The sequence below is a fragment of the Astatotilapia calliptera genome, chromosome 9, assembly GCF_964374335.1.
Source record: "Astatotilapia calliptera chromosome 9, fAstCal68.1, whole genome shotgun sequence".
Lineage (NCBI taxonomy): Eukaryota > Metazoa > Chordata > Actinopteri > Cichliformes > Cichlidae > Astatotilapia > Astatotilapia calliptera.
In genome coordinates this window covers 15052070-15079273 of record NC_137430.1, presented here as the reverse complement: position 1 = coordinate 15079273, position 27204 = coordinate 15052070, and the positions used below count along the sequence as shown (strand labels likewise).

The following is a 27204-nucleotide window of genomic DNA, read 5'->3' as shown; positions in this document are numbered from 1 at the left end:
AACGCAACTTTTGTATGCGCGCACGCTTGCGTGTGTGCATTATTGCTTCTGCGCATGTTTGCAAATCTATTGTCAACTGCTTTTCCTACACAACCGAGGAAAGCAAGTCGCCAACTAATTGTTGTTTTGCGCCGTTATGAGTTTGGTAATCTGCCTCTCTTTGTCTCTGCATCTCACCAGAGACATGGATTAGAGCTAAAATGATGACTGCTTAATCCTTGATTTGCCTGTGCTAAATAAATATTAATCTAGCCTGCTCATCATGCTCTTGTAAGGTACAACATACACAATATGAAAGGGCTTAGCTGTTACATAAATCACAGCCTTATCTTTCAGATGAGGCAAAAGCATGAGACCATGCGCACACCTCTCTGCAGTGACACTGTAAAGTGAAAGGGGTGGCAGGGTGGGATTATTTGCCAAGTGAAATTAATAATCCCGCTAAATACAAATCCTGAAAAAAATCTCTTAAATGCATGTTTTCTCTCGGGGTGTGTGTGGACACACAATTATATACCAGTCCAGGGAAAAAAACAAATTGCAAATATCACTCATTTGTGTTGATTCAAACCCCTCTATCTCTCACTCTGCTTCTCAGCAGGTTTGTTTAGAAAAAATACTGCTGGGAACATGAAAAATGAAAGCTGCCATTGCTGGACTCCCTCTCACTCCCAGAAACACACACACACACACACACACACGCACGCACGCACGCACGCACGCACGCACGCACGCACGCACGCACACACACACACACACACACACACACACACACACAAATACACTTAAATTGACAAGGCCGTGGCAGCGCAGCGCAGAAGAGGTTAAGCAAACACTGTCCACGTCAGTCAAGGATAGCACACACTCACAGACAGACACAGAGAGCAGTCTCTGACGCAGGCATTTCATATCCACCTGGCAAATATAAACAACTGGTTATACTGTATTAACTACCATGAGCCTCTGATTCTCTGCTCATTTTATGCTATGATAAGTGCAAAACACATTTAACGACTTGTATGCGTAATATTTTTAAGTCTCAAAATAACATAACTTTACGACTTGTTATTTAAATTATGTGAATCTTTGGCACAGCAGTTTAAAATGAGGGGGAAAAGGCACTTTTCTTACACTGAATTTTGTCGTGAAACGCACTAGATCCTGCTGAAAGCTATTATTAAACTTTACAAGCTAATGCACCAACTCTGGCTACTTGTTGCCAAAAATGTATTCCTTGTTAGGAGAGCAAAAATGTCACAAATGTGGCCCTATTTGGTAAAAGATGTCTATCAGGATCAAGTGACCAAAAGCATGCAGGCAGCACAGTTAGTTACAGGATAGTACATAAATATATGTTAGCTGCTGTCTTTAGTTATCACTCTATTACGACACAACAGGTAGGGGCAGCTTGTTTCTCCAGTGTGTCAAAGTCAGCTGATTTATGTTTGCTCGTCCTGTGGTTATCTGTCCAATTACAAGAGAAGAGAAGAGAAGAGAAGAGAAGAGAAGAGAAGAGAAGAGAAGAGAAGAGAAGAGAAGAGAAGAGAAGAGAAGAGAAGAGAAGAGAAGAGAAGAGAAGAGAAGAGAAGAGAAGAGAAGAGAAGAGAAGAGATCTGTTTTTGCTGTTAAGAGTAAAGACACCTTCTGAACTGTACGGAGGTTTCCCAGGCGCGGAGACCACATCTTCTCCTGTTCTTTTTCCAGGGGTAACAGTAAAGTTTAAAGTTCAACCCCCTACTGTTTTCTAAAGACAGTACTCGGCGGGACCCTAGCCCTGTTATTATCTTCATAAACATAATCATAGGGCAGGTATCCCGACTGACGCCACAAGCTATGTGCCCCTCACTTAAACATCTCTTGAGCACTTCTCTGACACGCCACAAAAAGCCCATTAATGTGTTGAGTGTTCCAACAGGAGAAATGCTTTGCATTCGGAAAAGCCCAAATGAACGCACATTTAGGCACGCTCGTGTACAGATACGGGAGCAGGCAGAGGGGATTTGGAGGGGGGCAACAAAACATAAAAACACAATACACACATACCTTTTGGCTTTCCAAGAACTTGAATGCTCATGACAGGTCTAATTTCTGGACCCAGTGAATTACTAATTAACTTAAGCGTTCGGCTCTCTATTTAATTAGAGAGGTCTTCAAATGAACTTTAGACCAAAGCCATTTGCTTTTTAAACAAACCCCCTTTTTCTGACAGCTGTTGTGAGTTTGCCCTCTTCTCACAAAAACCACAAGGAAAGCACAGTTGTTATTTATGCCATCATAGGCTCTTTTTTCTGGTTACTGTAGGAGGGAAGAAAGAGAATGGGGGAGGAGAGGAAGAAAAAAAATGAGCAATGGAGTTGAAAAGTGTACATTTTAATTGGATTTTACTACAAACAAACAACTGTCAGATGTAATTAGCATGGTTTTAGATTAACGCAGCAATATTCCTTTATCAAATAAACACCATGTCACACAAATCTAGGGCCAGCCCGCTGAGAGGGAACCGAGATAAAATGGACCCATTACCTTACTGTTCGCTCTAGGAAATAACTGCTGTTAGATATAACTTACACAAAATCCTATTTAAGCCTCACATGTGATAGCATGTGTCTATTCATGCTTATATATGTGTGTGTATCTGTGTGTGTGTGCTTGTAAATCGCCCTTTATGTCACAACCGGGGAGACCATGGAGTGACAAGACAGCTGAAGACCACAGTCAGCATCCTCTCCTTTTTCAGTCTCTTAAACACACAGAGATTGTGCTTACTGCGGAGCAAAACCACATCTAAACACATGTAACTTTTTTTAAAAATCATTTGTAACACATCCTACTAAGTGCAAAAAAATCACCCGGAACTAAAGCCTTCAAGAACATTTCTGCCCTTCAATTCACAAAAAAAAGAGGAAAAAAAAAAAGGGGCGAGCGTCTCCAAGAACCTCAACAGACCGCCGAACCATCCATCACCACATCATGACGCATGTTTAGGTATTGTGTTAAGGAAGAGGTCCATTCTTCAGCATACTTTGCTTTTTTAAGGGTTCCTCCAAAAGCCTAGCTATATCTGCTCATCTAAGCTGGGATGAAACGAGGCAAAGCTCCCCCCTCTATTTAGTCTAGGTGCAGGGAGCTGATACATCAGTGAAACCGCTGACAAAACTAGCCCTGTTACCTACAATTTCATATACAAGAACATTCCAGTGCCTGCTCTGCTCTTCTTCTTTTCTGTCACAGGAAAGGGGGGGTTTACCTTTTTTTTTCTTTCTAAAAGCAAATAATTAAGGATTATTCCACAGCTGGTGCCAGGCCAGAAAAAAGGGTAGAAGAAGAAGAAGAAGGAGCAGCAAGGTTTGAGAGGGATAGTGTTGGCTGAAGTCTCATCAGGGAGTTACAGACACACGCTTGCTTGCTTGTATTAGATCAGACTGAGACCTACACTAGAAAAAGGAAAGATCTCCATTCTGATTTTTTAAAGCGACTTTTAATATAATCCTGCAGATAACCAGACACAGCTATTCATATTTAATGCAGGTGCATTAAATATTTCAGCACAGAGAGAAGAAAAAAATATTATTTATATTTCTCTTGATTTGATAAAACACCACTGGTTTACGAGTAAATTTTGTTTTTTACTTCTATGCGGTCACACTAACTTTTAACTGCATTTTAGTGCGTTTTTAAGTTGTGCGCACAAGATTTTAATAGTAATAGTTACCGTCTCTGTGCAATTCGAGTCAAACTCTTTTGGTGAAGTCGTTTTAATCTCTTATTACACTGTTTGTTTAAGAGCACAAGTCATGCATAATTAATCAGCCACTTATTCCCCGACGAGCCTTGCCAATGCCCTTGATATCCGCATCATGTTGCCTTCAGGAACACCAAACGACACACCTGCGATGCACATGAATCCACAGGCACAGGCGGCTGTTGACACACATACCAGCTGTGTATGTAATGCTGTGAAGAAAGTAAAGGTGTTGCAATGCATTTATATTTACATATATATATATTTACTCATGTAAGTGTATTTGATCATTTCACTGAATACAGTACGTGTGTGTGTTCTTATTTATCTATCTCTCCGTAAGCTCTATTAATGTGCACATATCTTGTGACTGCGCTGCCTGCCTTTTCAATCCTTGCCTTTGTCTTTTGCCGACAAGGAAGAGAATGTATCATTTGTCATGAGACGTCTCGTGCTATTGTGGTGTGTCTTTTCTCAAACCTGGAGAAACTTAGTCATTCGTCAACTTTTTCCCCCCCTCTTAACCCGGAGCTTCTTATTTTACTTCTATTTGGAAGCAGTATTTGCGGTTTCTTTTTTACATTTTTTCTTTTATCTTGCCAGCTTTTAAAGCTCTGAAAATACTTTTGAGAGCAATCGATAAAATGTGGCATATAACCTTTTGTGCTCTACATTATTTTCTTTTGCAGAGTGGAAGAGGGACAGACCTTTCTAAAATAAAAGGCTGCTGAATGCTCCGTTGAATATGTAAGATGAGGACTGTAAGGTACTCGCGTGGACCTGAAGGGCTGAGCAAGTGTCCTTCACAGTGACTGCATCAAGGAGTGCAGAGGACAAACAATGTCACAGCCCTGAAAGGTAACTGCAGCTTCAAATCTCCACCAATGTGCAGAAATAACGTAAGTACTATCAGAGATGTGCCGCAATAAGCAACAGGACGTCAAGAGGTGCGAATGACAGATGAGACGGAAAACAACCGGAAACGTGAGGCCGAGATGCCAACGGAGATACACAGAGAAAGCAATCGGCGAGATACAATATAGGACACAGGAGGAGCACAAGAGAAGCCTTGTCTTTTTCATCAGTGCATTTCATTTGACCGAGACCTGAGAATCTCAGCCACCCCCAGGGCCCGCAGGACCTCAGATCAAACACAGAGAGTTCTTAAACATATGGCCCCGATTGTTCTTTCCACACCCTACGAGCTCTCCCTGCTTCCACTTTGAAATGAAAAGAGTAAACATATTATTCTAAATGAAATACCCAGACCCATGTTTTTCCATGGTTAATATCCTGTATGAGATGGCTGATGCAAAATAGGCAGGAGAGCCTGAGAACGGGACGGAGCACAGAGGGAAGAGAAAAATCCCCCTCTTTCTATTTTCCCTTAAGAGACTGATGAAGGCTTGGCGAGATGAGAGGGGGGAGAGACAGACATAGGGACGTGAGAGGGAGAGAGGGAGAGAGAGAGTGAGAGAGAGGGTAACGCAATCCTCACTGGCGCTGGACCAACAGCAACAAAAACATTTAGATAACCGCGCTCAATAATGAACGATTTCAATGAGGACAAAAATTACATTTCCTACAGATAACATGCCCCCTTCCCATAACAGAGCCAAAGGAGCCTTGAAACCACGTCATGCTCAACAGTGGTGCAGTGGAGTATTATGTTAGGGGAGGGTTGTAGTAACTATATTAGTATCCTTTTACCCCGCCAGAGACAGCACTTTTACTGGTTGTTAGACGATAAAGTCGGCAGAGCTGAGAAAGAAAGGTAGAAATACAGACACCGTGATAACTCGGCTAGCTACACTAGAAACACAACAAATCACTCTTCGCCTGACTCGGCCTGTGCTGTGACACTACACCAGCGGCGTGGCTCAAACGATTACAGATCCGCAAGACACATTACAAGGACCACTCAAAAATAAAACTCCACACACACATAACCAAGGATCACTGCAGCACACTTGATCCTCACAGGTGGCGCGGGTCACAGCGAGAATGCCATCCCCACCTTTCTCAACCACTATCCACTCACTTCCTTTCATGCCAAAGTCTGTCAAGTTGCTTGAGAGGGGAAGAGGCAAGAAAAGAGGAGATATAGCGTGGAAAGGAGGCAGAGAAAAAGAGAGGGAGTCTTTGTCCTCCTCCACTCAGCTCCGGCAACGTTTCCTCCTTGGGTCTGGCCAGAATTACCATATGAAAGGCGAGGGAAGGCGTGCAAAAGGTCAAAGAAAGAGGATCCTGTCCAATGAGAGACAACAAAAACAGGCCACACCGGCTTTTGTGCCGTTCATGTTTTCCACCACCCAACCTCAAGCCCCTCCCTCAGCTCCTGGATCATTTCCATACGCCAGATGCAATAGCAATGATGACGGTTGATCATAAATGACTTTTAAAGAAGTTGAATTTGCTCATACGGGGGCCACTGTGGCACTTTTGAGCCGCGTCCCCACCCTTACGCTCCTTCCTACCACCAGAACTCCCACAGACAGGAGTTCACATGAAACACACCTGCCTCGAGATTTCACAGTTTCCTCTGCCCAGATGATATCCGATCAAATCCTTAGCAAACATCTCAATAAAGGAAAATGTAAGAGCGGTGTAGTTTCATTTGATCCACAAAAGCCGCTCCCTTCCGTCCATGTAAATGCTACCTGAGCCACATCCATCCACTACATAATTGTACACTCCAGTGCTTTAGGGATGCAGTTTAGTATATACATGGAGGCTTTGGGAGTTTACCCGTCTCCACAGTTCCTCTGCTATCATACATATTGCTTCACATGACCACTTCCATCTGCTGGCATCTGAACAAACACCCTAAAACACTGGCCCTGGTGTTTCCGGGGGTCCTCTCCAGCAAACACAGTCCTCTACCGGTAGTGGCCTTAGACTGGGAGGGAGAGAGGGTAAGTGAGGGAGGGAGAGAGAGGGATAGAGCATTTCATCTCTCTTTCATCTCTGTCATCCAGTCAAGCGTTCAATGCCCCATTCAGCGCCTGCCCAGCATTATGCAAAATAATGCTAATCCCCTTTCCCGTGCTTTCACACTTGTATAAACCGCCGTTCCTGCCTCTGAAAAGCAATTATATCAGTTTACGTTCCTGTCAAAAAACAGGATTAGCATGCAAGTACTAGTAGCACCAACTAGGCCCAATCGCTATCCACCTTTGGCTATCGGGAAGTACAGAGCATTAAATGCTTGTCCATCCTACTCCCCTAAAATAAAATAAAGTCCCGCTGCCTTGGTGGGGTGGGTGTGTGTGTGTGTGTATGTGGGAGGGGGGGTGGGGGGTCTATACAAGTGTTGTAATTAGATATTTGGAAGAAATGAAAAGAAAGGTCGAAAGTTTGAGAGACACAACTCCTCACTCAGGATATTTTGGCTCAAGCTTTTCTTTTCCCGAATCTCAGTCATGTATAATAATCAAAAACAAATTTGGCTATGTTGCTACACAGGGCCATACGAGGCCCACTTCACAGTGCGTGTGTGTGTTAAAACATGTGACACACAGAATGACACACAAATGAACTGTTGTTGTTCCCCCTGACACATTGCTTCCACATGTGCGCAACCTTGCCATGCAAACACGCACACTGAGCAGACAAGGAAAGATGGCAGAGTATTTTTTTTGAATATGCAAATGCTCGCAGAAGCGGAACGTGTGTAAATAGGAGTCATTGTATGCTGCCTTAATCTGGAAAGTCGGACCTCTCGCTTTCTCGCTGTCTTTCTCTTTTCTAACCCCTCTCGTGTTTTTCGGGGGTTTTTTTGTGTGGGGGTGCGGGTCGAGGGAGGTGGAGAAGGATCCACAACCATCCCAACTGAAGACAGGTCAGGGACAAGTGACATTAGTCAGCACAATTAGCAAGGTCGTCATGGCGACTAATGAAATTTGGCAAAGCGGCCAGCCGGAGACCTAAATGAGCTAGCTGGTTACGTGGTAGCACGGGGGGCTGGCCCGCTCCTGGCTGCTGGCTGGTTGCCTTACACACACCCATTATTCTCTCTCTTTTTTTTTCCTTTTGCCGTGGTGGTACAATAGACTCACTTGTATCTCAGCCGATACCCACCGGCAGTACAAGCTCTCCGCCTGACAATTTGCATATGTTAATATAATTAAGTGCTAATTACACTAAAACTCGCATATTCACAAGCACCCTCCCCGGGAGCTACGGAGAGGCTTGATCTCGTTCCAAGTCTTTAACCCTCCTCTGCGTCGCGCGCAGTGTGTGTGATAGAGAGAAATTGTGTGTTAGTGGTGGTGCCCCAGGGCTGACACAGGAAGCCCCGGTCTTTGAGACATAATGCTGAGCTGCAGTGAACTTCTTAGCTTCTTGCCCCCCCTCACCACCACCACCCCTTATACAGGCCTCGCTGGGCCAGGAGACCTTGGCTACTACTTGCAGACCATCATCCCTCACACACACATATGTGCAATTGGTAAATAGCCCTTTGCATCAAACACGGCAGGCTTTTAAACTGTTGCATAACAGAAGTTGCATAAAAGACAATCTATGAAAAATCAAAGGGAGTGCAGTGAAGAGGGTCTAAAAAGAGACAACTTGGTCCACGAGAGTCAAATTTAAGCATGGGATCCTAAATATTTACCTTAAATAAATGCAGAGAGCATTTCTGTTACTTTGGCGAATCAACCATTTACCCTTCATGTGAAGAAAATGCTGGCCATGTTAAGCACCGAATCCACCGAAAGCAGGTAACTGGAATGACACCGTTATTTGAGTCATAGATGAGAGACAACAAAATCTGCACGATTCCCTCCAGTGAGTATGCGTGCATGGATGTGAGTGTGTGTGTGTGTAGGCCTGCCGTTTTGATAATGGAGGACAGGCGGTTGTGCTTTTCACATCATAATGGCCGTGAATCAGGGAGGAAGCCAAGCGATCGTGCTACAATTAGAGTTCTTTTGTGCCTCTTCCTCTGTGTCTTTCTCCCTTTCTTTTCTTGTTTTCAATTGCTGACACTCTACCTATCAAGGGTATGTTAAAACAGTCTACTATGCTGTTGCAAAAGCTGAATGGGTGGGTTTGGGGGGGCTGTTTAGGGGCCCAGGGTGGACGGAGTGGAGGGAAATTCATACTGTGCTGCTGCTGCCGGACACACACACACGCATGCACACGTGCACCAGATGGTACAGGAAGGAGGATTAAATAAACACCCATGCACAGACACACACCTATTGGCAGACGGACGCCTCTGTGTGCACTGTCCCTTAATGAATGTCTATTGGGAGTCAGAGGGTCCAAGCTCATTTAGTTGACTCTCAATGAGATGCAGCATTATGGCTATGGTAATACGCTCCTCCCTTCCCCAATAATCATACGCAGGTCATTGTGTCAGAGTGATTCATTTCTATCGCACACATACGCCAGATGTTATTACACAGGAGAGTAAATCTCCCCCAGTGGATGTCAATGGCCTTCTATGCAAAAAAAAAAAAAGAAAAAGAAAGAAAAAGGTGAAAAATGGAGGAGAAAAAGAAGAAAAATATATTGTTAAAGCAGTCCGGAGTGCAGTAAGCTATACTGCTCGCTCAACCATGACGGCTGGTAATGCAGGTTTGGATGTAGCTCTGTGTGTGTCTCTTTTGAGGAGGTGGGGTGGGGGGGTTGGAAGCTCCCCTTCACTAATACCTGCTACTCGGATTACCACAGCGTCTTAAGTATTCAACCGGACCCATATTTTCCCTTTCTGCCTTTTTAGCCAAATTGGCTGTCTTTACACTGTAAAGCAGCGATATAGCCCTCCTTACTAAGGGCCTATGGGGGATCCACGAAGAAGAACATTAAAATGCAGCGATAGCCTTGTTGCAAAGCTCCTCTTTATTTCTTTCTCTCTTTCTGCAGCAAAGGCTTCTAAATCATCCAGCCTCCTCTATTAGACGGGAGACTTATTGAGGTAGAAACCATAAAAAATGAAGAAGGGAAATTTAATCCTTGAAATATTGATTTGCACATTAATATCAGATAGGCAGAGGGCAATCTAGCCGGGTGGAAATGACACATTGTCGACCCCTAGGAGAGGCCCGAGCCAATCTTCTAGCTGCATGTGTCTTAGACCCAGGAGTTATAGGACAGACTCAGCCCCTGTCTCCCTCTCTCTTTCTGTCTCCCATCCTCTCCTCCTCCCAGTAGCCTCTCACCCATCCGCCCCACCACCACCCCATACCCCCACCCATCCATCCTCACTCTTAATGAACGCTGCAATACTAAAAATGCATTAGCTTTTAATAATCAAGCTGCATTTTCAAGCCAACAGCTATTGTCCTCCCAGGGCTGTCTGCCCATCTTTCACACTTTATATGTGTGTGTGTTTTTTTCTTTTATCCGTCCTTTTTCCTGCTAAGGGTAAAATGAACGTTGCAAGCAGCTTAACTAACACGAAGCGTTATACACAGCCAGTCTTTGATAGTGCTAAGACACCAGGCTCAGAAAAACAAAAAAACAAGGAGGCCTGGGTTTCTGCAAACACACGCCTAAAAAAAGAAGAAGAAGAAAAAATCCCTCATTTGCAAGGCTGGAAAAATAACAGTGAGATTTTGTTATTTTAGAGTGAGACAATACCGTCATTAACTGACGAAATTCACTGCAATTAGACAGGATCATCATGTCTCATAATTTCACTTTTTAATGATTTTTGTTTTTTGTTTTTTATTACTGGTCCGAGGCTGAATGTTTTTGTTTTAAAATATATGATTTTATGCAGATGCAATTAAATTGTCTGACAAGACAGGAGATATTCCCTTTCTAAAAAAAGAAGAAGAAGAAGAAGAAGAAAAAACCCCCATAAGTGTTCATAGTTGAACCGGAAAAAACGATCTTAGATCTATTCTTGAAAATTGTATTTTACATAATAATAATAACAACAATAATAACAATAATATTATTAATAATAGAAGGATATTATTAAAGCAGCAAAGGCGGTTATATTTTTTCCTCTCTGAGATTCTACAGAAAATCTAATGGGCCTATTTGGATTAAAACGTAGGCGTACGTTCTTCAAACATGTACCCATTTATTAATCCAAACAAATATTAAAGTATAGTGGGTTTATAAAGAGTGAATTAAAAGCCTCTATTTGCGGAAGAAATACGCACTGACTTCTAAACATCGATCCCCTCCAAAAAAGCAATGAAAGCCGTGTATGAATAGAGACAATCGCATAAAACGGTCGCCTATCCTATATCGGCGCATCGTTCTCTTAGAGCATATACAATCTTCACACACACACACACAACACACACTCACTACACCGTTACGTACCCGGGCTGGAGAAAGAGTGGCCCCTTAGCCTTATGTTTTTTTTTCCCTCCCGTGCGATCGATGCCCCCCCCCCTTCTGCCCCCACCCCCATCCCTTCACCCCCAGCATTTCGTCCCAAACCCAGCCAAGTCTACCTACCGACTTAAAAAGCACCAAAAAAAAGACGTAAAAACACACCTAATAATCCCCACTTTTGTAATCTAGTTCATCTAAACTAACACAAATATACGACTTAAAGACAATCTTGCAGCCAGCATCTCTTGGAAATAACATGACAATTTATGTGAGGAAATTAATGCCTAAGCCCACTGACGCGTATAGGAGACCGACAGTAGAAATGGAATTTACAGACTTTAAAGGGCGGAATTTAAATAAAATTAAATAAAACAAATGTTAATATCAATAAATGTAAAATAGAGTGGTAATTTTGCTGATGCTTAACATGCCGATGCTGAGGAAAATCAGGGGATCCCGGAGTTGGCTGGCTCTAAAAGGGGCTCTCTGTGCTATCGGTAGCCCAGCGATCGGTCGCTCTCTTGGGCGACGCAGCTGTGCACGCCTCGGTGAAGTGAGACTACTTTTTTAAGCGCAGCAGGTAAACGTGTATGGACTATCGGCAGCAAATTCGCGTTACTTCTGTACCGATCATCTCGTTTTTTTAAAAGAAGCCTTACTTCGGAAATTTGAAAGATATGCACTTATTCCGGCGAGAGGGGATCGTGTCGAGAGACTGATCGTGTCACTTCGGCCGAGAATGCCTGGAAGGTGCATGATTCCCGACGTGTACGGAAAAACTGGCTTAAACGCTGCAGTGCACCCAAAATATGACTTCAGATGAAATATCTTATCGTTGAAGCCTGAAATGAGGAGTCACTGAGTGGGGAGGGAAACAGCAAGCCGGACACCTCGACTAGACTCAAAGCGGACATGTCCGTGGGATCGGACTCCTGGAAAGGCAACACGATATCCGCACTGCAAAGCCACAAAAGCAGAGGAGGCGCTCGTCCCGTCCCGTTGTATCAAAGGTGGAACAACCATCGCATGTGTCCGCCACACAATCTGCACATTAGTATAAACTTTGCAAAAGGCAGGTCCGGACGTGGTATCGTACTGTACTGCCACGGACACATGCGTAAGAACGCCTCCAAGCCTGTCAGTCGCTTGTTTTATAGTAGCCAAAGAAGCCGGAGTTGCACTAACATCACGATATCCGCCTTTATTCTGGACTAAAAAACACCCAGCACCTGTTATCCAAACGACCCCGATGTCCAGGATCCACCGGCGAGATAGATAATCGATACCCGACCACTAAATTTAACACACACACCCCAAACTACTCAATAAAAGTTAAAGGGAGAGGTGGAAATGAAAAACTTACTTTCTTCCCCCTCCAAAACCGTCACCTCCGCTTCTCTCTTTGCTCTTGGCTTTATAAAACAGTCACATCCAGCGTCTTGCGTAATTAGACAGTAAAAACATGGAAAAACGGGGAAAATTACAATAATCCTCCAACTTTATATTGGGAAAAGGGGGTAAAATCACAAATGTCAAGCATTTAGAGAGCTATCCCTTATTTTGGTTCCGGTGGCGGTGAAAAGACGTGTCGACGGGCTGCCTCGCAGTTTCTCTTGTGGACGGGGGTCGGGAAACGGAGGAAAGGAAATGAAAATCCGATATGTCTTTATTCTGCTAATTATTATCGTTTTAGCCCTGTTTAAAAAAATGGCTGATTAAGTTGAGTGCGCATGTCTTTGTGTGTCTATTTCCCGATATGCACTCTGGGAATGGGTAGAGAGACAGAGAGAGAGAGGACGAATGAGAGAGAGAGAGCGATAGGGAGGGAGGGAGCAAAGGAGAGACGGAGAGGGAGGGAGAGAGGAGAGAAGTGTAATTAGTGAGTTGATCAACAGTCTCCACATTGCAAATGACGCGCACACGGAGCCCTGGCGGCCGCAGAGGTCTATGCGCGCAGAGAATCCTTTTGTATGGTTTCTCTCCGAGGGCCAAATCACATGTAGAACAATGGACAACCGCTTCCTCCACAGCAAAATGAAAAAAAGGCTGGACTTCGAATTAGTTACAAGCACTTAGAAGTCATCTTTTCCCATAAAAAACATAAATAAAGCAAGTTGTGCAGATGAATATTTCTGAGGTGCAGCGCAAAATGCTCCAACAAGAATGTCTTTTAAGATGTGATTTAACAAAGATAGGATTCATATTTTTTGTGTGTACTTTACACCAGCTTGTTTTTTTTATTGATTATGATACTACAGGTAAATTATGATTTTTTTAATCGTGTAAAGCTCAGAATGTCTTTTTTTGATTCCGAGAAATTGTAGAATATAAAAAAAAAATCTTTATGTGATTTTTAAAACGGTAACTGCGCTTTGCGAATAACACTTTTGATCAATAACGAACGTAAAAACATAAAGAGAGGGGAAAAATACCTGAAAGGAGATTCAAAACCACAGAACCGGCTTTTTGCTGCGCATCAAAATGGACCTGTGTGTCAGGCCTACCTTTATATGTAAAAACAAAACACACACACAACATAAATTACATGTGAGTGATTTATATTACGTAGTTATGTGTGTGTGTAAAAAATATTCTCGTTGTTTACTGAAAGTGATGACTGTGCATGCGATCTGTTGCATATAATGGTACACATCGAGCCACAAAGGATCACAGTAATCCACCACATGTTGGAAAGTCATCTCTGCCCTTTCTGGACTACTGAGGCCCCGTGTGGGTTCAGTAGAATCAAACTGCAAAATCCAATACAGGGTCACGCAAAAATCACCGTGTCTATTCAAAGCTCAATTCACTGCCTTTTACATTTAGTGTCCTTACAAAGTGCAGCGTTCTTTTTAGCCCTATATCATCTCAGTGCAAACAGTTTGCCGTGTTTCCCCCATCGGTTTCTTAATAGAGGCTTTTGGGCAAGAGGAAGACTTTACACAGTCTCAATCGGGGAGAAAATCAAGAGATCTTGTTCGCCTTCGTGGAAAAAAATCGAAGCTGGGGGTGAATTGAACTGCATGAGCCGGGACTTGGGATGTGATGATAAGGCTGCTGCTGGCAAGTGAAGTACTTGGTCTACTTTGCAGCCACATTGACTGGACTGCACCCATACCAACTGGATCCTTAAGAAGCCAAGAGATCCGAGCCCGACCCGACCCGAGGCTGTTTATTCTGGGTTTAGAGAGGTCTCCAACAAAGGGGGTGGGTGGGTCGAGGTGATGAACAGAGGCGTCACTTTTCACCCGGATCCAAGGCTCCTGCTGCTGCGCTACTGCTGTAGCTGCCTCCCTGTCCTACAGGGGTTTTTTTCTAGCCTGTCAGCCCTGGGAGGCGTCGCTCACAGACGGCTCGGAGAGTCGATTTTTACCCGCTTCAGCAGCGGACGCGTAAAAAAGTCCACCGGGGGCCGTGCGCTGATCTTTCAGAAGCAGTACGGAGTGGACCCTATATGCCATTTGTGACTTTATTCGCCAGAACGGAGGACTTTTGTAGATTATACAACCCTCATTTCTTTTATTTTTCTCTACGATCGTCTCCATTTCTGTGAAGGGATGTACTTATTTTACACGTGTGTGCTTAAATTTGCGCGCGCCGTTGGCATTTTCGGCGGAGTTGTGTTTGTTATTTCATCGCTTTTCGATGAGAAAACGAGAAATTACAAAGCGGATTTGGAGACCTGAAACAGGCTACCGCTTATCTTAACCTCCTGCGTTTTGTAAATCTCCCCCCACCCCCCTCCCGGTCTCCACCCTCCCTCTCTCCCAGCAGACGATGCTCTTTCTCGGGAGGACCGCTTGACAATAGACCGCGTTAACTAATATTTCTCCCTATTTTCACATCAGCAGCATCCTCAATTAATTGCAGATTTTTATCTGTAAACTCCGTTAGTGTCTCTCTGTTTTTGTGTGTGTGTCTCTCTCTCCGCGTATGTGTGTGCGTGCTTATGTTAGTCTCCGTGCGTGTGAGTGTGCACGAGCATGTGAGTATTTGTGTGTAAAGAAAATAAATTACAGGGAGATGTCTTGCTCGCATCACCAGAAGCTCACACCAGGTAGACTGAAATTAAACTGTGAGTTATAGAGTAATTATCGAACATTAAATGAATCGAGTTTGTTTTATTTTAAAGCCTCCATTGATATATATGAAAGGCGGCATTAAACACCCATAGTGGTCTTCTGTCACTTCAGTACATCAATAACTTTGAATGTCCGGAGAAATTGCCATATTGGCTAACCACACTGGGATATGCTAAGGGACTGTTGGTTCATCAATATTCCCTGAAGACAGACTGGAAACCTCTGTTGATGTTCAGCTTGATTTTTATGTTATTATTATTTTAAATATTTATTTAGTAATTTTTAAACCCGGTCTTTCATGTCTACTGCGGACACCTGATCGTAATTTTTTTTTCTGGATGTGCAATGAGACGTCCACCTTGTTTGTCCTATGCGTCGGCGCCCTCATGGGGTTGCAGGGTTGACCCCTCTGCCTCATCAGGACACACACAAAAAACACGCAAAAGCCCATAGCTCTGATCCGCAACCTGCCACACTGACCCACTGGCCAACTCTCGTCCAGCAAACACATACACAAACAAGCTTCATAAAGGGCCCATAAAACAGACAATAAGAAGTTAATTGTAACTCTTCCAACGCTTGGCACCTATGTGAGATTTCGCCACTGTCTCCAGAATAGTAAAGTGAACAAAAAAACAAATAAAAAAATGAAAATTGATCTTTCAAAAAAACTGCCAAGCCATTCAACATGCATTTGACCTCAAAAAATTAAAATATAAAAAATAAACGTGACACACAGAAATCCTCTAAAAGCAAAACCACTTGCAAAACCATCGCCTACATAAAATCCAAGGTGTGGAGTTGCAAAAATCAGTTAATCTGAAAATAAATAAAAAAAGACTGAATTATCTAATCGAAATTAATGTTTTTGAAAATCTTACTTCAGTTACTTGACTGACAGGACATCTCAAAGGAAAGTGGGCAGTTTTTTTTAAAATTTGGTGATAAAAGAGGAAAATGTGAGAAAACCACTAAAAACAAATGAAGTTTTTTTGTCCACAGATGCTCAACACAAACTCTCTCGACGTTTTCACACTCAACCCTAAAGCCACCCAGCAACGGTCCATAAATATGCAATCGGTATATACATATATAAAAAAAGAAAAACTTCAAATTTACCTCCTCTTACCTCTTCTTAAATTCCCACAAAAAGCACAAAGTAAAATAAGCCACTGAAAAAAGAAGATACATAAAAATGTAGACTCTTGGTACCTTTGGTATAAAGCATTCCGTTTTCCTTCTTTTCGTCGTTCTCTTGCTCAGTAGCGATCCGATAATAGCATATGGAAAGTGTTTTCAAAATGCCCAGATTTGGCACATTGTCATTGAAAAGAGAGGAGCGCAGTGATGCGGTGCTACAACAGGGGAAATGAGTTGCGGATTGGACGCAGCCCGCCTCGGTGCGGACTTATCCCACTTTAATTTAATATTCCGCAATCACACACACTAGTGATGGCATATAATTCAAGGAGAAATTCAGAGGGAAGGAAATGCTTTTGTGCGTGCACGCGCGCGTGTGTGTGTTGCGTTGTGTTTTTTTTTTTTACATCACTTTATTTGATTAAGGAGAGAGGCAGCACAATATTGTCTTTTTTCTCTCTGTCTCCCTTTCCCTTTTTATTTGCCCCCCTCACCCCCACCCCAGTCACACTTTTTTCTATTCTTTTATACATGAAACAATAGATATTTATTTGTTTCTATTTAGATCATTTATTTAAAAATCAACAACTCCGACTTCTTTGCGCGTCGGTGTCACACTGCCATCATGCCTAACATAAAATCGAGACCCATAAACGCTTGTTTGTAAAACACTGAACCCAAAATCAATGTATTGGGTCATTTCAATCGATTATATAAACGAAAATCCATACGCAACATGAGACCGGTATCAGCCCATTCTTCCGCTCTCTTTTAAAGGGAGAGAGAGGGAGGGAGCGGGAGGGAGAGAGAGAGATGAAAAAAGCAAAGAAGGGGGAAAAAAAGAGAAGAAAAGGAGAGCTTGTAGCGCCTGAGCTAAAAACAAAGACTGTCAAAGCAGCCCTTTGCCTCAGTCACTTAGATCAGGGCTTCTCCAACATTTTCATGTCAAGGACCCCCAAATGGACACACCTTGCACAAAGGGGTCCTCTTTTAATTGGATTTTGTCCCTGGGGTGACCAATACAGTTTTTGTTGTTGTCGTTATTGATTTAAAATTGCGTCTCAGACCTGTTTTAAGTGATGCCAGTGACACAAGTGAAACCTTTGTTCAGACACGTGCTTTCTAATTGGAGTAATTCTGGCTTAATGAAATCACAGTGAAATTAAACAATTCTGCGCTTTACCCCCGGGGGTGACCCTCTCCGGCGCGGCCTTTGAGGATTCTTGAATCCAGATTTTGAGGACCACTGACTTAGATGTCAAAGTGCTTCCAGATGCACAGTGATAGTGCGAGTCCTGATGACAACAATTAGAAAGAAAATGCCCTAATCAAACGTGGCCACACGGGATTACGCTGCATTTCAAGGGTCAAGGGGAATCGTTTCAGTACCCCTGCTTTCCACAAAACCCACTCTGCATGCCAAATATCACATTTCAGCATCACATAACCTAAACCCACCAACAATCAAGCACTTCATGCACTATAATCACATATGCAAATGACATAAGAAAAGGTATGGACATGACAGCAAGTGCCCGCTCTCAGATGAGCTATTGCATAAACTGTGCTTTAATATGCAACGTGATATGGGAGGTGTGTGGGGCAAGAAACGGGGGAATTAGGACAGGCGGAGGGGTAAAATAAGGAGGTGCCAATCATGTAAAATTTACATGGGACCACAGCTGTTGGGGCTCTCGGGCAGGGAAAGAGGTGGAGTGCAATTGGGGAGGGGTTGGTCATGAGATTAGGAGACGGAGGGAGAAGACAGGGGTGAAGGTGTGGGTGGTGGGTTCGCCGGTGCCACTCTGTTTATTTGATAAGCGCAATCGATGGCCCTTGACTGTAAAGTCTTTACCCAGATGCAGGCGGGGCAAGGTCTGCTGTGATACTGCTCCCGAACAAGAACAAGTGTTGAAGGCAAAGAGGAAGGAGACGCAGCAGAAGAACTGAGAGAAGAGAGGGAGGGAGAGTGAAAGAGAGAGAGAGAAGGGTGACTTGGCAGACGTCGCCGCTCGCATTTCGGGTCGCTCACGAGAGGAAAAGCAACACTATAAGTGCCTGCACACCCTCGGAAGCACACACGCCCTCCCCGCTTCCCCGTGTGCAACCCTCTCACACAACACACACAGCCAACATCACTGCTGTTTCCATTCAGTCTCACCTCGCCCTGCTGCCCTCCTCCCACTTGGCCCTTTGGTCCTCCGATCTTTTTCATTGTTGAACCCTGTTTAATAGACACGCGTCCAGTGAGTGTCCTCCATACGACGGTGGTGGGGGATGGGACCCCCCGGTTCCACACACACCCACCCCCAAAAAACGGCTTTATCGTTACGCGCAAACACACACACACACACACAACTACTCTCTTCATTCTATTGATTATCACTCAGATCCACGTGGACTTACACCGGTAAAGCTGCCGTGGATGGGAACAAAAGCACCTGTATGCTCCATTAAATAAAAATTAAAAAAATCAGCTGACAGTATTCACAATATAGAACAAAATAACTGTAATGATTCCCGGTTAGTAATGTAACTACAATCTCTACAATCAGTATTTAAATATTCTGCATATCCTATTGCAATAATGCACGAGGAATTCTCGCAAAAAAGAGTATACCAGGAAATTACTGACAAATTAATTTAAATATGCAGCACTGATCATTTCATTATTTGGGAAAATCAACCTTTTTAGAATATTATTGATCTATAATAATAATACTAATACTACTACTACTACTACTAATAATAATAATAATAAAAGTCTGGAATCCAAAGTAAAGGCCTGCCATTTAATGGCCTAAGGAAACAAGACCGCTATACTGTGCGTTATCACATGGCTTATTAAAGTGCTTTCTTCATGACAACCCATGGCGTGAACATGTCAATTTAGTGGTCCGAGAGGTCCTTTTTAGAGCTCCAGGAACCCCCTACTCTCTCTCTCTTGGGGACTGTCACCCCCTCCACCTTCCCACCCCATCATCCATCCATCCGTGCCCCCGCACCCCCACACCCCGCCTTTCCTCTGACACTCAGTGGGCCACCCCAACACGGCAAATAACCGGTCAGTACTAAGAAGTCAGTTCTGTGGTCAGATTGACATTTCAGCTTTCTGAGTGAAAAACCTCAAGTGTGTCATGTGGTGTTTAAAAAAACCACCGTCTGATTAAAAGGTAATGTTGCAAATTACTGGGATTTTTGAATAATTTAAACTTATGTCGATTTCTATTTTTTAAATGCTTTATTAAAAAATAATAAGGCTATGCTATTAACTCAATTAGCTCGATTAAAAATAAATTAATACATTCGTGAAAGTAATTGTTTTGATTCAATATAATAATAATAATTTAAAAAACAAACACTGAACATGTTCGTTTCGCCATTTTTATTTTTTTTTTAATGTTTTTTGTGCTGCAGCACGTTAGAAAACAAAGAGTAACCACCTAACACTGCTGTCAGCTGTGGGCTTGTACATTCAGTCAGTCTCCTGCCCGGACGCCATCGTCTAACAAGCCAATCAAGTCAACCGGAGGCGCAATGACCACTGCGTAAATGCGCACGGATTAGGGAATGCAGCCCAGACAAATTGGCAACGCTTGAAGGGAAAGAGAGAATAAAGAACAAGAACTACAGGGGGAGAGAGAGAGAAAGAGAGTAAGAGGCGTCATCTTTTGAGGTGTGCAGTGACCCCGAAAGACGCTTGTTGGCTTCATCACTACATTAGAAGAGTCCTTATGAGGGCTCTTCAACCTTCTTTCCAAGTGACCATCATTAAACCCGATGACCCCTGTTCAAGCAGCCATTTTTGCAAGCACCTACCATACCGAAGTTTCGGTGAGCAAAACACTCCCAGCTCCTGATGCATGATCTGGAGGTGACTCTGACCTCTGACCCTACAGTGTTGGGGGCAATAGAAACAGGGTTTCCGTGCAGCAATGAGCAGGTTTTAAGATGTATTATAACAGAAACATCAATTTAACAGCAGTCACTAATTATTCTGGGGAATGTGAAACTTTACCTAATTTGTAAAATGATATAGCTGGTTCTGTTCTTGGATATAAAAAATGCATGAACACATCTGTAATTCCCACCATTAACTGCCTATTACATCTTTAGAAAGACAATTTGTACAGAATTAAATTTATTTAATTTGAAAATTAAAGACAAAAGGGAATTTGTGGAGATATGAAAGCTTTGCACTTCCTCACCATATATGTAAATTCCAAACCTGCAGATTTTTTGTTTAAACCAGGGTAAATTTTAGATTTTAAAGAGATACTTCGTATTATAATACAAAGTGAATGCATTTTTTTAAGGAATAAACATCATACCTTGAACTTAATCACCCTCAAACAAGCAAGCAAAGTGTGGATAGCATTGAAACCCCTCAACAGACACACGCAGGAATACACACAAACACAAACTCTGTTATGTTTTCAATTTGGGTTGAAATGCAGACATTTTCCCTTGGTTCCATAACTGCCATCCGTATCGCCCCTCCCTTCAATTAAATGCTATTTCTCCCAAACAAAATGTCAGAATCATTCCACATAGGGTAGTTCAACAGTGATTTGTTCTGAAAGCTATGTGTCTTTCTCTGAGATGGCGTGCGCATTTGTATGTGTGTGTATGTCTGTTTGTGTGTCCTGACCTCAATTCTAACTGGGTTCACAAAGGGACAGAAAAAAGGTGCCTAAAAATACATTTAATTCACAATCAGCCCATCTGAACTGAGAGTGACAAATCCTTTTAGAACGCCCCACAGTGAGATGTGAGATTATGAAACATAAATACGCACACATACACACCAGCCCATGAAGTCACGCAACTACACACCTGCACCACACATGAATGGAAACAGTAAAATACAATCAGCTGTAGAATTTCCAAAATGAATTCTAATGGAAGATTATGTGCTTTAAAAAGATATTCAGAAGAAATGACTGACCTGAAAACTGAAAATATCAGACATATATCCACCTTATTGACAAGTGGATACATTTTGAGTAAGCATTTCTAAAATACTCTGGCATAGGTTGTTTTGACATTTTCTGATGCAGTAAATGTTACATTAATCTTTATTTTTAGAGACTTAAATTAATATTCTGTAAGCATGTGTCATTGTATCTGCAGATGACGTGTAGCAGCTCAGATGAAAATGTAATTAAAATACTGGAAAATACTGAAAAAAAATGTCCCAGTCTTGTTAATCTTGTTATTTGTTTTACATTAAACTATTTCTGGCTGGTGTACCTACTATATCTTTGTTTTCATAGCCCATCTTATTCTGTCATTCCAATTTTGCGTCTCAATCATTTTTCCTAATGACTTCAAATCGCTGATTTGCGTATACGTTTAATCGGCGTGTTTTTAAAATGCCAACTGTATTGGACCCAAGTCAAACGCACCTGATTCTGCCTATCCAGCTTTAATAGAGCAAACTGGGGCTGGTGGGGTGTGCACCTTGTCAGTCATTCTGAAGGAGTCAGGCACAGATGCAGCAAGCACAGATTTTGCCATAACCGCCTACATTGTGTGGTATGCTGAACTGTATGTGAACGGCATCTCTTTTTGTCATTAGGCACACATTTAAAAATGCTAAATGAGAAGATTTTATTTCTCGTGTTGTATTTAAAAGAAAAATGAAATTGAAATGTGCTGAAGTTTAAATTTATCACAGGTATTTAACGTTGGGGTCAAAACGACCTCAGCTGACTTAATCATGTGACAATACAAATAATGTTTACTTGTATTTACAGCACATAAACGCTAATTAATAATTATAATTAGTAATTAATACTAATTACTAATGCAGACTGTAATTTGGATAAAAGGTTCAATTTCCAGTAGAAATGCATATGTTTTGCATAACATGCATATTAACTCACCTTTAAAAAAATGCATTCTGTTGCTTAATAATTGCATATCTGATGACTGTTAAGTAAAAATAAGGTTATATTTTACAATAATACCACTATGATCACACTGTTTACAATTCTTTTATCTCGGGGTCCCCGGACTACATTTGGTACACTCTTTGTGTGTTAAAAATATCTGCGCGAAGAGCGTTAAGGTACAAAATTGTCGCTGCAGTTGTTCATTTGTCCTATTTATACCCCAGCAGACAGACACTGTGCTGAAGTCCACTGACACAGAGAGATTCCAAGATGGCCGCGCACCTGTCATGGAGGTATCTTGTCCTGATTATGTATGGAGATCACCTCAAGGCCTCCGTAAGCTAGCGAGAGTATGCACACCTCCAGTCGCAGGTTTGATGCTGGTCAAAAGCCTGTCATTTTAAAACCACTGACTGCCCCACAGAAAGAAAGGATAAGCCCAGGCTATGTCTCCTTTCTCCCTCGCTCTCCTCCTCGCTCACTCTCTCTCACACACACACAACCAGACACACACTTCTTTTTTCTTTCTCTCCGTTGCCCTCTCTCCCTCATTCTGTCTCTCTCTTTTCTCTCTCTCTCTCGCCCCTCTCTCACATCAGAAGTGCTGAAATGCACCCCAGGGCCAAATCGCACAGAACAACCCCTCTGAGCCAGAGAAAAAAGCTGGAATCCGTTTGCCCTGATATTTCACCAGCACCAGCCAGGAGCGAGGGGAGAGGGAAAGACAGAGGGAGAGAGAAAGGGAGAGAGAGAGGGAGAGAGAGGGGGAGAGAGAGGGGGGGGGGGAAAGAGACTGGGGCAGAGAAAAAGGGACAGATAGGAAAACGGCAGACCAGGGTTGTATTTATTGGGGGTGTGAGTGCCGCGCTGTAGGCTGTGGGATGGTCGGGAGAGTGCAAGGTGTTGCTGTTAGGTGTGGTTGGGTTTACAGAAAGGGGAAGAGCATGCATAGATAGAATGGTGGAGTGAGGAAAAAAAAAGAGAGAGATGGAAGGATTGGTCATGCGCAAGGTAAGAGAGAGGCTTTGTTTGATTGTATGTGGTGGTGGTGGTGGAGGGGTTGAGGTGGTGATGTGGGGATGGGGAAGGAGGGGGTCGAAGCTGTCGTCTGTAGGGTTATTATTATTGCAGGCAATCTTTGTGTGTGTGTGTGTTTGTGTTTGTAAGAGAAGGAGATGTGAGGAGATATGAGATTCAGCTTCGCGGGTCATTATTATTATTTATTTTCTTCTGTGACGAATGGCATGTGGCGAAAATTCTGAAGGTTTGAAGTCACACCCTCGGTGACGCCACTGATTACGCGGCTCATTTGCATACATAACGAGAACTGTTGATGCAGGTACCGGCTAATGCCTCGACTAGTGCGTCTAGGGCCTCCTATTGATCTATCGATTCGAGTGGGAGGACTGAACTTAAATACAGTATGCGCATTCAGTGAACACACGCACACACACACAAGTAGGCCTCGACGATTAACATTATTCCCACCTGCCCCACTGTGCCAGTAATAACTCCAAGAGGAACATTAACAGTTGGGAAAGAGCTGAAAGGACGAGGGCAGAGCATATAAAAGGAAATATAGTTTAAATGAAAGAGAGATCAGAAGAGCGGAGTGGGATAGAAGAGCATTTTTTGCCATTTCACCCAGTTTAATAGGAGGACAGTTAATGGGCCCTTTTTTATCGGGCACAGGCATCAATCAAAAGGTGTCAGGCGGCCGCTGAATCTGGGCTGTGGTCCTCTTCACAGATGACTGATTAGCAAGCCAAAATCACCAGATCCATCTTCCGGCGGTCACTTTTATTACAGTCATTTTTAAAGTGACAGCAACCTGCCTTGTCTCACAACACTGGCCACCGCATATATATTCTCATCTTTTCTCCCCCCCTCTCTTTTTTTCCTCTCTGCATCCGTCTTCCTCTCTCATTCTGTCGCTGAGTATTTGGTCAGTCACTCTCCTGTTGTTTCCACACCCCCCCCCTCTTCGTTTCTCCTTCTTTTAACTACTTTTATCTGACTTTCTCTCAGTCTCTCTCCAATTCCCCCACCCCCTGTTGGTACTACACTTATTCTCTCACTCTGCTGGGCAGGTTGAGGGGAAGCAGGGTCAGGGAGGTGTGGAGAGAGACAGGGGAGACAAGGGGGAGAGAGAAGAGAAAATAAGCCCCCCCACCTCTTCCATTGTCTGAAGGGTGTGTTCTGAATCCCTATATCGTTTGCTCTCCTGAGATGGTCGAGAAATTCATTTTGCACACTTTCCCCTGCTGTCTTACACTGGAGGAGGAATTCTCCATTCCCAAGCAGAAGATGAATGCAAATGAAACAGTTTCGGCGTGGGATGTGTTGGTCACAGCTGCATTTACATGGCTGCGTTCTACAGACGGCATTTTAAAGAAACAGACATGGTGACATTAAAGTTGGAGGCCGGGGAGTGTTAAAACATGTTTGGGGGGCCAGCATGTAATAATATGTTGCTGGAAAAGGGGTGTCAGGAGACTGTCTTGGGGTAGAATTTTGTTTTGGAGCTTGTCAGTCGGATTTTTCATCTTTTCTTACTTCAGTTTACTTACAGGCTGTGTTCAAAATAAATCACTGCATCAAATAATCATTGTGCAATCATTCAAAATGGCAGCTGAGCTATGTTTACCCAACGGTTTGCATACATGTGTGTGTGTGTGTGTGTGTGTGAGCGAGTGTGTATGAGGCCAGACTCTAAAGAGCACTCCTGTGTCTTGGCAGGAGATATGCTAATCGCAACTGACATCAATCTGAAAAACATCAGCCGAAGTAACATGTGTCTAAGATTACATTTACAACCTTCTGAGCAAAGAGGGACAGAGCGAAAGCACGCACACACACATACAATCACACACACACATGCGCGCACACACATAGTGAAGGAAAAGTGGGTCAGGTAAAACAAGCAAACGTATTTCAGAGACAGCCTGCCATTTGCAATGTCCTCAAAAAACAACTGATTGAACAGCTTGTCGAAACATTAAGGATCAAATTTGAAAGCTTTGGAGTCATCTTAAATACACGGAGGATTATTCTATTAAACAAATGCGCCCTTTGTTTTTAACTGCCTGCTTAAATAGGGAAAATTTTTAATATTTAGAGACACAAAAAAAGGATTAGTCCTTTCCTTTATTCAGGCTTTTAAAGTTAAGGTTATGAGTTCCTTTCATTTTCTTTTGATGAGGTGGAGGGAATATATTTATATTCCTGGCAGTGACATGCATTAGAAGACAACCTAGGTTATATTTTACAGTGAAACAGCTGAACATCTGAGTGACTCAGGCGGGTGTAAAATATGGGTCCTGCTAAACTCCATTTGTATAGGACGCTTAGATGTGAGTGCGAGTGTGTGCTGAGGGAGCAGATAGACAGAGAGACATACACACACAGGAAATCATAATAATGGTGCTAGCAGCTGTGGCTTACTAAGTGAACACATACGACTGCAGATATACTGGAATCGGTCTTCCCCTAAGCTCGGGTTCAGATCTGTGGGTGTGTGTGAGAAGGAGACAGTGAGAGAGAGGTTGCATGCGGAGAGGGGCTCCGTGCCTCCCTATCTTTCCATTATAAAGTTAAGTTAGAACATAAGCCCTCCTCATACACACTTAAACACTCAAAGTTCAGATTCATTTGTCACAGCTGAAAAGCATCAAAATTGAGACAACAAACTTTGCCTGCTATTTGTGTCGTTCTTTCTCTTTCCTTCCGCTCTCAAACACACTCTTAAGGACGCTTTCAGTCTATCTGGAGGGCAGCGGGCCACTCGGGTCTGACAGCGAATTCGTCCCGAACATCCGCCAATAAAAGATTGCTCCAGTATTTTACGCTGGAAACGTTTGATGACAAGTAGTAACTAGCGTGAAATTCCCCCTAGATTAAATGTCCTAGGAGTTGTATTCCCATCCAGCAAATACACACATATGGGAACATGTAAGACTGCACACACACACACGCAACCTGTAAACTCTCTGCAGGGGGAAGGCGCAGGAAACAAATATATATTCTGAGAGAGACACACAGAAACATATGGCCATAGAGTACACTCGGGCACAGTCATGGTCCCATGCAAACACAATGACAGAAGCAGACATACTATATGTACAGTATAGACTGGATACTATATAAATGCATATGAATGTCTGCATAGAAAAACACTGATTTACTCACAGGCGTTCAGACTGGAGACACACTGGGGGGCAAATCATAGCAAGAGACTTGTAGCTTGTTTGGCTGATTACCAGTCGAGCAAACAGTAGAAAGAGCATGCTCACACTGCCACCTCCATCCTCCTCCTACACACACACACACACACACACACACACACACACACACACACACACACACACACACACACACACATGCATACATACAGCGTGTCACATACACAAACCAGTTTTTTTCTTTTCTTGTTTTTTTTAGTGCTGATTATTATAATTGTTCTAAGTTCTGCTTTCTTCTCTTTTTCCCCACCAGTTTTTGCTCATTATATTTGTCTCGACTGAATTGAGACTTTAGCAGGCACATTGGTTCAAAATGTAAAAAAAATTTTTGTTTAATTAAGCAGGTAACACCGCGGTCAAGTAATGGAAAAATTTAGGGGTGTTTATACAAAATACTTGTTGACATTTTTGGGGAAAAATACACAATTTAAATTAGACTTGTTGATTTCTTTGATCTCAATCTTTCAAGCTCTTTCTTTCTCTTTCACACGAACTCACACACACACGTACTCAGAGTGAGTCACACGATGGATAGGGTCAGACAAAAGCATCAGTAGGCTTCTTTGCCATCACAAACCAGCCTACTGAAAGTATCATTGCGCTATAACACAATGCATAAGTCTATAAGATAGTTTCTTTTAACAATATCAAGCTGCAGTAATTTTAGGCAAGGCAAGGCAAGTTTATTTGTATAGCACAATTCAACAACAAGGTGATTCAAAGTGCTTTATTTTAATTTTAGCTTGACTACTCCTCCAATCACATGACTCCGACCTTTCGCAACTTGAACATAGATG

At 42.9% G+C, this 27204-nt stretch overlaps 1 protein-coding gene and 1 long non-coding RNA gene across 3 annotated transcripts in view; one reads left to right on the top strand and one right to left on the bottom strand.

The window, feature by feature from the left end:
* zfhx4 (zinc finger homeobox 4) overlaps window positions 1-12818 on the bottom strand; it is a 79396-nt gene extending 66578 nt beyond the window's left edge. Inside the window, exon 1 of the mRNA XM_026179368.2 lies at window positions 12411-12818. The gene's annotated coding sequence lies outside the window, so the exon portion shown is untranslated. The remainder of the gene's footprint in view (window positions 1-12410) is intronic.
* A 10170-nt stretch (window positions 12819-22988) lies between these two features.
* The window catches only part of LOC113028910 (uncharacterized), a 29513-nt gene continuing 25297 nt past the window's right edge, over window positions 22989-27204 (top strand). The window contains exon 1 of one of the 2 annotated variants that reach the window (XR_003273302.2): window positions 22989-23177. This is a non-coding gene — a long non-coding RNA (uncharacterized LOC113028910). The remainder of the gene's footprint in view (window positions 23178-27204) is intronic. The other variant, XR_013911267.1, reaches the window with a different exon arrangement.